At 43.8% G+C, this 12,861-nt stretch overlaps 1 protein-coding gene and 2 non-coding genes across 3 annotated transcripts in view; all 3 read left to right on the forward strand.

Moving 5' to 3' along the window:
- LOC139054774 (transmembrane 9 superfamily member 2-like) overlaps positions 1-12,861 on the forward strand; it is an 87,037-nt gene that overhangs the window by 12,183 nt on the left and 61,993 nt on the right. The gene's annotated exons all lie outside the window — the stretch shown is intronic.
- TRNAM-CAU (transfer RNA methionine (anticodon CAU)) lies at positions 1,820-1,891 on the forward strand. The gene has a single exon. It is a non-coding gene; the product is annotated as a tRNA-Met (tRNA).
- Positions 8,778-8,849, forward strand: TRNAM-CAU (transfer RNA methionine (anticodon CAU)). The gene has a single exon. It is a non-coding gene; the product is annotated as a tRNA-Met (tRNA).

Here is a 12,861-nt window from a genome sequence, read left to right on the forward strand (position 1 = left end):
TTGAACTTCGTGCGCATTTCCTAAGGGACATAAAATTTTTACACTACTATGTCAGGTCATCAAATATTTTTTGGAAATGCTGAACTTGAGAGAACAGAATGCAATTCAAAAGAACCTGAAGCTTTTTGCATCACAACAAACGACAAAGCCGCTGCGAGTAACTCTGATGTCGACTTTAGACATTGTCGATGATCTGCCGCGTCCAGGTGCGCTCTATGTTTCGACAGCCATGTTACATCAAGATCCACTGGAGGTAAGGCACACTGTTCACATTTGTTGTGACTACATTCACATTGCACTGTTTGCTAGGAAATTCTCTCATGTTTTTTTCAGCAATGCATTAGACTAGTGCGTTCCTTCGGTTGAGATGAGTCCCATCCTACTATACCCAACTTCACGCAGATATTCCGCCTTCTAAGCCTGTATACACCTGTTAAAACAGCGCTACGTGGTAGTGTGGACGGTGTGCCAGGACCAGTGCTCGTCGGCATGAACAACACATTCAAGTAGACGAGAGAAGCCTGCAAGTAAAAAAAAGTAGTCTTCGCAATGCCATTGAGGCGACGTTGATAAGTTGCCTGGAGCGAAGCAGCTCACCAGAATGTGCTTAATTTCGCAATGAGCATAGCAATGAGCAATGAACATAGGGGGCAATGTTGTTTATTATCTGTCTGGATATGTTATTCGTAAAGTCACAAAGGGCGCCCCATGTGATCTATGCATAACGGACATAAGCTTTCAAACCCCAGCAGTTGGCTGCGACAGTTACTTGAGTGCAGAAGTCTCAAGCAAGGTTCCTTAAAGCACCCGACGCCAAAGATGCTGAGCTTTATGAAGACTGCTAACAAAAGTGTGTCGGCTTCCCTGGATGAGGCAGGCCTTTGCGGAGAGATATTTTGGAAACCTTTAGATTATCTAGAGGGGTGCTGCCTGCCTATTCTTGGTTGTGCAGCGCATATGTTCGCGTTCACGTGCGAAGTACTGAATTTCTTCATTGTTATGCGGATGCAGTTTTACTCCAGGGATACAAACTGTCAACTAGAAAGCAGTCACAAGGTAGCTGTAGCAACCAGGAAAGCGCGTCTTTTGTGAATATCGATGCATAATGCTTAGATTCATCAATCCGGCGTTGTACTGGTCCTATTCTTTTTTTCATGTGTGCATAATACATGCCACTAACGAAAAGCCTCACTGTCCTCTTCATTCGCCTATTAGCTGCTTTTTACAGAGTGCACAATGTAAAAAGGCTATTCTTTGAATATTTAGCGCCACGAAGTGCATCAAACAAAAAAAATTGTGGCATTGAGTCGGCGGCGCGCTGCTGCTTTGGGAAAGCTTCCGCAGCCAACCGGGCCAACCTAAGGTCATGGTGGCAGCGCCACCTCGCGAGAGGAGACGGCAGAGGGTCACCTTCTCGCGCCGCTCCCAGGCGGAGTTTTACAACTGAAAAGTATCTAGTAGCGATGGGAACCACAGCGCCGGTACGCCGGTACGTGACGTGACGGATTTCAAGGTATTTACTAGTTTTTGTAGTTAGGCGGTGATGGCTCAGTAAATGTTCGCGAAACTTTCCATGTTCAGTCTTTGGCTCCTTTAGAACACAGCGTTGTCTATCTTTGCCGCTAAAAAATTACGGGCTCTAGCAGATGCTGTCAAAATCGATGACGTCACGGCTGGTGAGCCGGTGCGGGAACTTCAAGGCGGCGTCACCACCCGCCACGCTTCATTCGTGTAGAAATGTAAATGCGCTTGCAATGTAAATGCGCTTGCAATGTGTGCACGTGTGTTGCAGACGACAAAATCGGCTGCGTCTGCGTCCAGCAGAGTGGCGCAGTGGAAGCGTGCTGGGCCCATAACCCAGAGGTCCGTGGATCGAAACCACGCTCTGCTACACTTCTTTTTCTAAGACCTAGTGTTTTCTTTTTAAGCTTTATTTTTAAAGCGGTTCTTCAATGTCTTCGAGCCGCCATGTTTTTGGGCACCTGAAGATGCAAACATTTTGAGATGTTTGCACAGATGCAAGCAGTCGCTGGTAAGAGGGCACAATGACGATGATGTTTAATAGCATCGCCTTTGAAGCAGGGCGGAGGCAAAGCGTCACTAAACCCGCTTGATTTTTTTCATGTTTCACTACATTTATCGCCATGCATCTAGTATTTTGCTGTCTGATCTCGATCTTTCCCATTTAAAACCTCTGTCGCTACATTGTACCATTACCTGCGCTTGCAATGACTCCAGGTTCTATCAATCGCTTCCCTGCAGAATTTTTGCCACCAATATCCCTCACCTGGACTGCGCCGACCGGCTGCGGTTGTGCTACACGTGGGGTCACACTGGATGGATGGATGGATGGATGTTATGAGCGTCCCCTTTGGAACGGGGCGGTGGGTTGCGCCACCAAGCTCTTGCTACTATACTGCCTAATATTCTACCTAGGTTAAACAATGAAAAAGACACAAAAAACACTATGAGCTACCACGCCCAAATTTTCTGATCCCCTATTGCGAACTGTGCTTTCGTACGTCTCCGTCTTTTGTCGTTTCCCTACTTTTCTTCCACCAATCCTCCAGTCGCCTCTTACTAATGTCTATTGCGGGCATGTTTGCTTTACCACTGCCCCTTCTGAACCCAAGGGCTTCAAGGAGGCCAGTGGTGCCTAAATCGACCGCTGGGTAGACGTCTTCACATTCTAATAAAACATGCTCCGTAGTTTCCCTAGCTTTACCACAGCAAGCACATGCTTCTTCTTCCTTCTTATATCTCGTTTTATAGGTGCGTGTTCTAAGGCATCCTGATCTCGCTTCGAAAAGTAATGAGCTTCCCTTTGAGTTATCATAAATGGTTTCCTTCCGGATTTCGTTTTTTCCTCTCAAGTAGTTACTCATGGCAGGTTTCTTTTCCATTGCCGCCACCCACGAGATTAATTCAGCTTCTCTGACTTTCCACTTGACCTTTGTTGTTGTGTTGTCCACCCTACAGGCCGCATACTTGCTGGTAAGCTTCCTAGTTCTTTTCCTCCACTGTGAATGAATGTTTTTCCTGTACAGATACCTGAACACTCTCCCAGTCCATTTACTTTCTTCCATATTCCTCAGCCGTTCTTCATACTCAATTTTACTGCGAGCTTCCCTCACTTCAAAACTAGTCCAGCCCATATCACCCTGCACAGCTTCATTTGTAGTCTTCCCGTGAGCGCCCAATGCGAGGCGACCCACTGACCTTTGGTTCCCGTCGAGTCCTGATTGTACCCCTAAATTATAGCAAACAACCGCATTTCCAAAAGTAAGTCCTGGAACCATTACACCTTTCCACATACCTCGGAGGACCTCGTACCTATTGTATCCCCATAGCGCTCTGTGCTTCATTATGGCTGCATTTCTCTTCCCCTTTACTGTTATGATTTTTTCCTGTGTTTCCATATATCCATTGCCTTCGTTTATCCATATATCAAGGTATTTATATTCTGTTACCCGAGGTATTTCTTGGCCTTGTATCTCCACTGTCTGTTCACTGTTTTCATTGAATAACATAACACCTGATTTTCTAAACACTAGCACAAACTTATGTCGCCGCCTGCTGGCAGCTGCAGAAAGCATCCGTTCGGAGAGGCTTGTCGCGTGTCCCATAGGGGCAGGCGTGATGGAGGGGCAGCACGCGGCAACAACATATTCCATGCACGTGGCGGCAACCGTCACCGAAAGGCTGCTTTCTGCCACTTTCTGCAGTTGCCAACAGGTTGCGGCATAGGTTTCAATAACCACGTCGCATTGCAACCATGCTGCAATGACTCCAGTAAGAGGCGATTGGACGATTGGTGGAAGAAGAGTAGGGAAACGAAAAAAAAAAAAAAAACGGAGACGTACAAAAGCACAGTTCGCAATAGGGGATGAGAAAATTTGGATGCGGGAGTTCATAGTGCTTTTTTTCTGTTTTTGTTTAACCTAGGTAGGGCATTAGGCAGTATAATAGCAAGAGCTTGGTGGCGCAACTCACCGCCCCGTTCCAAAGGGGACGCTCATAACATACATCCATCCATCCAACCATCAGGGAGCCAAAGGGAAAAGAGTAAATTCAAAATGTCACGAGCATCTTTGGTTATCAGGTACAATGAGTGGGAAAAACTTGCCTAAGCGTTGCGGACTTGTGGGCCGCAAATAATTGCACAGAGAAAAAGTAAGCAGTGGAATGCAAAAGGGCTGACATTAAGGAGTTTCGGAAATGATTCCAAAATTATCCTATTAGGTGACATGAATGCCCACATACAGGATTTACATTGCTATACCGACAACAACGGCAAGTGCATGCTAAAACAACATAACCTTGCTATCGTGAATACAACGCCTAAGTGTGAAGTGAAGATCACGTGGGAAGGGAGAAACCGACAATCTACCATTCATTACTGTCTGATGACAGAAGGAATTCATGATAAATTGAGAGAAATGATCATTGGCGAGGAAGGGTTCAGCAGCATAGGGAGTGACCAAAAACGCATCATTTTTGAAAATGAGATATGTAGTTGGGAAAGAGAGCAGAGAGTGCGAAATGGCCAGTCCAAATTTGAACGCTGAAAAAATAACAAATATAGTCACTAGAGTCGAGGAAGAACTTGGCAAATAGCCAAATAAAGAGTGGGAATATAATGAGCCTCTAAGAATAAGAACGACAGAGATACGGAAAGGAAAACAGTTCGTTGGAAGGGAAAAAAGAAACCGAAAAGCTGATGGAACAGAGAGATAAGAGAGGCGATTGCCGAACGACAGAAAGCATCCCGAGAGCATAGGCAGGCAAAGAAGGCTCAGTTGCCGCAGGATTAAGTAGCCAGTAAATCGGAAATACAACGAAAGAAAAAGTCTGTGGTTCAAATACTGGTGCAAGCAAAGATAAAAGGTGAAAGTGAACGTTGGTGGTCAGAAATACGTGAGAAAGAGAAGGCCGCACCTAAAGTATTTTGGAACCACATAACATTATTAGGCAGGAAGTCAACAACAATACAACATCATATCCTAGACGAATAGGGGAAACAAATTGGAAGGAAAAGCGGCAATATATTAGATCCGAAAAATAACAGTTGAATCTTTCCAAGGCAATGACGACGTTGTATTTGAAGAAAAAAAGAGCATGAAAGAGACCCAAGTGGGAAAGGAGCTGGTGCTGACAAATTTCAACTGGAAGAAAGCCGAAGAGAAAATTCCTAAGCGCACAGCCACAGGGCTAGACGAGGCTCCCGTTAGGCTAATTAATGTAGTAATAACAAAAAGTGAGGAAGCTCTAGTGAAAGAAGTGGAAAAAACTTTAAAAGATAGACGAATACTAGACAGTTGGCGACAAAGCAGAATCAATTTAATTTATAAAGGTAAGGACGAGAAACATAGAATTCACTCGTATAGACCGTTAACCATTACATCGGTAATATACAGGCTAACAATGCAGGCAATCAAATTAAAGCTTCAAGCATGGGCAGAGAACAATGGCATTTTGGGAGAACTTCAGAATGCTTCAGAATAGGTAGGCGTTCGGATGACAACTTGTTTGTTCTTACTCAGTGTATTGAAATATCAAGAGTAGAAAGCAGACCGTTATATGTGGCCTTTTTAGACATTTACAGGAGCGTATGACAACGTAGACTGCAACATTTGTGGGATATTATGGAAGGGGAAGGCTTAGGCGAAGATCGTCTACAGCTTTTGACAGAGATTTACCTAGAAAATACAGTTTGCGTTGAATGGGAAGGGATGAGGAGTGAGGAGAAAGTTGATGTCAACAAGGGACTGAGGCAGGGGTGCCTTTTATCTCCACTGCTGTTTATGATGTACATGGTGAGGATGGAGAGGGCGCTAGAAGGAAGTAATATCGGGTTTAATCTCTCATACAAACAGGCGGGTACAGTAATAGAGGAGCGGCTTCCGGGTTTATTTTATGCGGACGACATTGTGTTGCTAGCTAACAAGCAATGGGATTCGAAACGTCTGGCTAATATCTGGGGGCAGGAAGGCAACAATTTAGGTTTCAAGTTTAGTGTTAGAAAATCAGGTGTTATAGTATTCAATGAAAACAGTGAACAGACAGTGGCGATACAGGGCCAGGAAATACCTCGAGTAAAAGAATATAAATACCTTGGCATATGGATAAACGAAGGCGATACATATATGGAAACACAGGAAAAAACAATAACAGTAATGGGAAAGAGAAAGGCAGCAATAATGAAGCACAGAGCTCTATGGGGATACAATAGGTACGGGGTGCCCCGGGGTATGTGGGAAGGTGTAATGGTTCCAGGACTTATTTTTGGAAATGCGGTTGTTTGCTTTAAATCAGGGGTACAAACAGGACTCGACGGCAACCAAAGGTCAGTGGGTCGCCTTGTATTGGGCGCTCACGGGAAGACTACTAATGAAGCTGTGCAAGGTTATATGGGCTGGACTAGTTTTGAAGTGAGGGAAGCTCGCAGTAAAATTGAGTATGAAGAACGGCTGAGGAATATGGAAGAAAGTAAATGGGCTAGGAGAGTGCTGAGGTATCTGTACAGAAGAAAAAACATTCATTCACAGGGGCGGAAAGAACCAGGAAGCTTACCACCAAGTATGCGGCCTGTAGGGTGAGCAACCCAGCAAAAAAAAAACGTCAAGCGGAATGTTAGAGAGGCTGAAATAATCTCATGGGTGGCGGCAATGGAAAAGAAACCTGCCATGAGTAACTACTCAACAGGTAAAAAAAGTAAATGAGGAAAAAAACAATTTGTGATAGCTCAAAGGGAAGCTCATTACTTTTCTAAGCGAAATCAGGATGCCTTAGAAAACGCACCTGTAAAGCGAGATATAAGAAGTAAGAAGCATGTGCGCGCTGCGGTTAAGCTAGTGAAACGACAGAGCATGTTTTATTAGAATGTGAAGACGTCTGCCCATCGGTGGATTTAGGCACCACTGGCCTCCTTGAAGCCCTTGGGTTCAGCGAGAGCAGGGGAAAAGTAAACATGTCCGCAACAGTGATTAGTAAGAGGCGATTGGAAGATTGGTGGAAGAAAAGTAGGGAAACGACAAAAAATGAAATTGTACAAAAGCAGGAAATTTGGTTGTCGGGGCTCATCGGGCTTTTCCTTTTTTTAAACCGAGGTGAGACATTAGGCAGTGTAATAGCAAGAGCTTAGTGACGAAATCCACCGCCCCGTTCCAAAGGGGACGGTTACAATATTCATCCATCTATCCAGGAGAAGGTTCATTTTTTTGCGACCTTATCGTTACGCTTCCACTCGCATTTCAAACGTTGAATATTGCACGGAGGTTCCCCAGAGTATGTTTAAAGGAACACTGAATCAAAACAGTGAATAAATTGAAAAATTAAACAATGTGGATATAACTGCCGAAACCACGATCTGATTATGAGTCACGCCGTAGTGGGGGAGTCCGGATCAATTTTGACCAACTGGGGCTCTTCAAGGTGCAGCTAAATTTAAGTATACACGGGTGCTTTTTCATTTCGTCCGCATCGAATAATAAATCACTTTAGACTGATAAAGCATTACTTGAAAAATCTGTTCTTAATTGCCCGATAATAGGTGTCTTATTAGAAGAGAAAATGGAGCTCCAAGCTTTCTTTTTTTTTTTTAATTTTCGCGCCGGAACCTCAGCGCCGGTACGCCGGTGTGACGTGACGGATTTCAAAGTATTTTCTTTTTTTTTGTATTTAGGCGGCTTTGGCTCAGTAAATGTTCGCGAAACTTGCCATGTTCAGTCGTTGGCTCCTTTAGAACACAGTCCATCTTTGCTGCTAAAGAAACTACGGGCTCTAGCAGACGCTGTCAAAATCAATGATGTCACGGCCGCCGAGCCTGTGCAACAAATTTAAGGCGGCGTGGCGTCACCGCCCACCTTTCGTGTTATTCTTTTTTTTCCCTAACCCTAACAAGCACCTTCTCGTGGTCAGAGTGGTGTTTCTTTTTGTATTGTGGACGAGTAATTTACTGATCCAGAAGAAATAATTTTTCTCTTTAGTGTCGCTTTAAACTAAACGATGTTACGCCGTCAATAATTTCGCTGCATCTGGTTTTTAAACTGAATTAAGATGAACCGCACTAACAAAAATACACAATTAACTGAAATGCAAACTATACGACTGAAACACCATTGGGCCTTTCGTCATTGGAATGACTTGCCACAAGACTTCGCATCAGACACGGCACATTCGCGCGAAAGCTGAAGATGCTTCTTTAACTTCGATTTATATAACGTATACAATTTGCCTGCTTATTTTTATTCTCTTAATTTTCATACTCATTTCCGTTCTTGCTGATGCTGTTAATGATAACTCGGGTACATTTTTCTTTCTTTATTGTGCAATATTCACCCTAACATTTGTTTGTAATGCCCATAAATTGCCCCTAGCGTATCCGAATAAATTAAGAAACCACTAAATTCACAACTTTGTTTGCAGTAACGGTGCGCTTCTTCCCTAAAAAGTAAGCGGAAATTGACCCTAACTGCCATTATCCTATAAAAGCTAACTATTACTGACGCTTTGCATCAGAAGTTGAGATAAAGCTTTGCGTTTCTCTTTATTTACTCTACGCTACTAGATGGCACTACCAGCGGCAGCTATAGATTCCCTAATGAAAGAAAGAATAATCCACAGTCGAAGTTTGAGTGATGCGCAGAAATATGTAACCTGCAAGGGATGTTGTAGTTTCGGCTTTGCCGTGCAGGCTTCGTTCGCGTAGTAATGTGAATGCGCTTGCAATGTGTGCACGTGTGTTGCAGACGACAAAATCGGCTGCGTCGTCGTCCAGCAGAGTGGCGCAGTGGAAGCGTGCTGGGCCCATAACCCAGAGGTCCGTGGATCGAAACCACGCTCTGCTACACTTTCTTTTTTTTTCCGTATGGGTATACTTTTATATCAGTTTGCTTATTGTACCCTTCTTTCATATTTGACGTTACATCTTTAGTAGGGGCATTCTACAATTCCAGCGAACAGTATAAAATCTTGCTAGCCTTTGTTAAACTTTAAGCATCATTACATTCACTGTTAACTGCTTGTACGGTAATAATCAGTAGCCTTGTTGTCCTGCTGTGATGGACCACAGCATAAGCATAGCCTGAACGTTGAAAGGAAGCGTGATGTCAGCCAAATGCACGAAGAGGTTGAAAGTGAACAGAAAGTGTCACGAGCACGCTTCGTGCATGCCTTAATTGACGACGTGAAAGGTCGTTCACGGTGCGACAACCTTTTTTCCCCCTTTTCTTTTTTCTTCCGCCGTGGTTGCTTAGGGGCTATGGTGTTGGGCTGCTAAGCACGGGGTCGCAATATCGCATCCCAGCCACGGCGGCAGCATTTCAGTTGGGGTGAAAAGAGAAAACACCCGCGTACTTAGGTTTAGGTGCACGTTGAAGAACCCCGGGTGGCCCAAATTATTCGGAAGTTCCCCCACCACGGCGAGCCTCATAATGAGATCGTGGTTTTGCCGAGTAAAGACCCATAATTTAATGTTAGCCTTGTTTTTTCGGGATGCCAGGCATTGTAGCGGAAAATTTATTGCAGTCGGGAAATTTTTTTTATGTGATTAACAAAACTCTAAAGCTCAAGCTAGCATGTTCACGCAGCTCGAGCACATATGATTGGTCGCTTCGAACAACAAAGCAAAATCAATCAATCAATCGATTTTATTTTATTTTTTACCTTGAAAAAGAGGAGACAGGACTAAAAGCTCGGGTACAGCTTCACGAGGGTCCTGCCCCTTATACAGTTGACAGCACAGCACTGCCGAACATCACAAAAATGCGACACTTACAAAGAAAATAATGCCTGGAACGAAATGCACTTTCAAGCAAAAGAAACGCGTATATTTTTCTTAAATACCCCTATACATACATACAAATATTTACACACACACACACACTTTCGCAACGATATATATATATATATATATATATATATATATATATATATATATATATATATATATATATATATATATACACAGGTTGTGCACGCATGCATGACTACAATGTTACCGAAACAAACGCCATACACAACACTAGTTGCATATCTCGTGTTACTGACAAAATAGTCTTGTTGTATGGTTGCATGGTCTGGATTCCAAAAGGATCACAGTCTCGCTTTGCGAGTTTATTGAGTAATAAACTCACAAATACGCGACCAATAGTACTTAAATTCGCAGCTTCCCAAAACCAAGGAACCAGTTTTTTCTTAGCGTCCTTTCCTAAAGGGAAGTACTGCGACTGTGAACGAATACTCCTCTAAGATGATGCGAAATATGAGAATGAAGTAAATTAACCAAATACGGTGAAGGCCTAAATGGGCCCTTCAAACTTTGGTACACGATGCTAATCGTCGCGTGGAAAGGTTCTACCGCTACTACCTGTCCAACGAAGCTGTCTGCGAAATAGAGCGGCCACCAACCGAATTCAGAACTCTCGAACTCTTCACTCCGGTCGTGTTTTACAAAACTCGCAATAACAAAACGTGAAGAGAGACGCTTCCAATTACACTAAACTTGTTTCTTCTGTCGCGTTCATTAACATAGCTTGTTCACTAAAAGAGACGAATGGACTTCTCTAATTAAGGGCCTTGACGCTAAAATAATACCGATAACTGAAACTTGGTCGACTAACACAATATCAAATGCTGAACTGTGCTGAAATGTTGTGTAAAGGAACTACCGTCGATTAAATTGGTAGCGTTATATATCGCTTGCCATATTAGCAAAAAAAAAAATCGGAATGTTTTTCTATCCCAGTAATTTCTGAAATAGAATCAGGCTGGTGTCGTTCAAACGTTGACGTCAAGAAAATCATTTAAGGCGTCTGCTACCGGGGCCACCTTCAAATATTTCGTTTTGACTCCGCTTGCGTGACTGCTTCAATCAGGTTACAGTCGGATTCCCGGGACCGTATGCCCAATTCTCATGGGCGACGTTAAATTTACTAACGTTGACCTGGTCGAGTGCATGTTCCTTTTCGGACCCGTCTTGTAATGAACCTAATCAGCTCATCACTATTTGTTCTGGCTTCACCCTATATCTCAGACGGTCACCGTTCCAACGCTTATAACCGGCACTATACGCCATCCTTACTCGATCTTGGGCGAACCTCGGCGACTGATATGATATACCCGATGACGCACTTGCCTGGCATAATTATTCATTTCGCACTCGCCGTTTCGCAACCACTGACGCGTACAAAACGATTTAACCAAATGAAAGATTATCGAAAAAAAGCAGAATTTCCTGCAATAAACAATGAACTTGCCTCATTTCTTGACGCGTTTTTATTCGGGCATCTCGAATGCTCACTCGAAATAAATTAGTGCCTCCTAAAAAAGAAAAAAGAAAACTCACCTAATAAACCGTTATGTCCCTGTCCTAGGCATATATTCAAATAGCAATGCGCCATATAAGCGGCACCTAAACAGGCTATAAGTAACAACTAAACGCCTATCTCGTATCTCTAAACGATCACTAAAACCTGCGCACTGGTTCTCATACAAAACCACTGCGCAACGTGCATACGCCTCTAAACTATTATCATCAACGTTTTATTTTCTACAATATAACTGGAGTTACATTTGCAAGACCTTGCCAAGCTATCGAACCCTAGCAGTGTAAAAGTATGGAGTTATTATTCAGGGAAACAACACTACACGCAACTCGAACTACTGACACTGTTACCGACCACGCATACGTTGAAGTGCTCAAGGACACCTTTTCTCGGGCCTTTTCAGCGTCCTCACTCGTTACTGCTCTTCGCGAAATAAATGCCTGAAAACTACTCTCCGCTGGATCCCATGGTATTTAATTGTAACGGCAATAAAGTAATTGCAAATATATATAGTTACAATATTCATTTGTTGGAGGTTGAATTAACGCTAAGTTTTTACGCAGCACTAATGAATATCGCTAATAAAAGAAATAAACGGTGTACCCACAGTCGAAGTTTGAGTGAAGCGCAGAAATATGTAACCTGCAAGCGAAGTCGTAGTTTCGGTTTTGCCGTGCAGGCTTCATTCGTGTGGAAAAGTAAACGCGCTTGCAAAGTGTGCACGTGTGTTGCAGACGACAAAATCGGCGGCATCGCCGTCCAGCAGAGTGGCGCAGTGGAAGCGTGCTGGGCCCATAACCCAGAGGTCCGTGGATCGAAACCAAGCTCTGCTACATGTTTTTTTTTTAACGTAGTGTTGTCTTTTTAACCTTTATTTGTAAAGCGGGTCTTCAATGTCTTCCCGCCGCCATATTTTTGCGCACCTTAAGATGCAAGCATTTTGAGATGTTTGCACAGATGCGAACAGTCGCTGATAGCACGGCACAATGAGGATAATGTTTAATGTCATCCTCTTTGATGCAGGGCGTAGCGCGGAGGCAAAGAGTCACCTAACCCGCTTGATTTGTTCAGGTTTTACTACAGTTATCGCCATGCCTCTAGTCTTTTGCCTATGTGATCTCGATCTTAACTTTCGCATTTAAAACCTCTGTCGCTACATTTTAGCATTACCTAAGCTTGCAATGACTCCAGGTCCTATCAATCTCTTTTCTCCATTTTATTCTACCAATACTGTTATCATCTCTCACCTAGACTGCGGCGATGGGTGGTGGTTGTGCTACAGAACAGGGTCACACTATAGCGCAAACTTATGTCGGCGCCTGCTGCCAGCCTGCAGAAAGCAGCCGTTCGGAGAGGATTGCCCCGTGTCCTACAGGAGCGGACGTGATGGCGGGACAGCACGCGGCAACAGTATATCGGCCGTGGCGGCAAGCTTCACCGAAAGGCTGCTTTCTGCCATTTTCTGCCGCTGCCAACAGGTGGTGGCATAGGTTTCAATAACCATCAGGGAGCCAGATGGAAAAGAGTAAATTCA

This window comes from Dermacentor albipictus, chromosome 1 (genome assembly GCF_038994185.2).
Source record: "Dermacentor albipictus isolate Rhodes 1998 colony chromosome 1, USDA_Dalb.pri_finalv2, whole genome shotgun sequence".
Lineage (NCBI taxonomy): Eukaryota > Metazoa > Arthropoda > Arachnida > Ixodida > Ixodidae > Dermacentor > Dermacentor albipictus.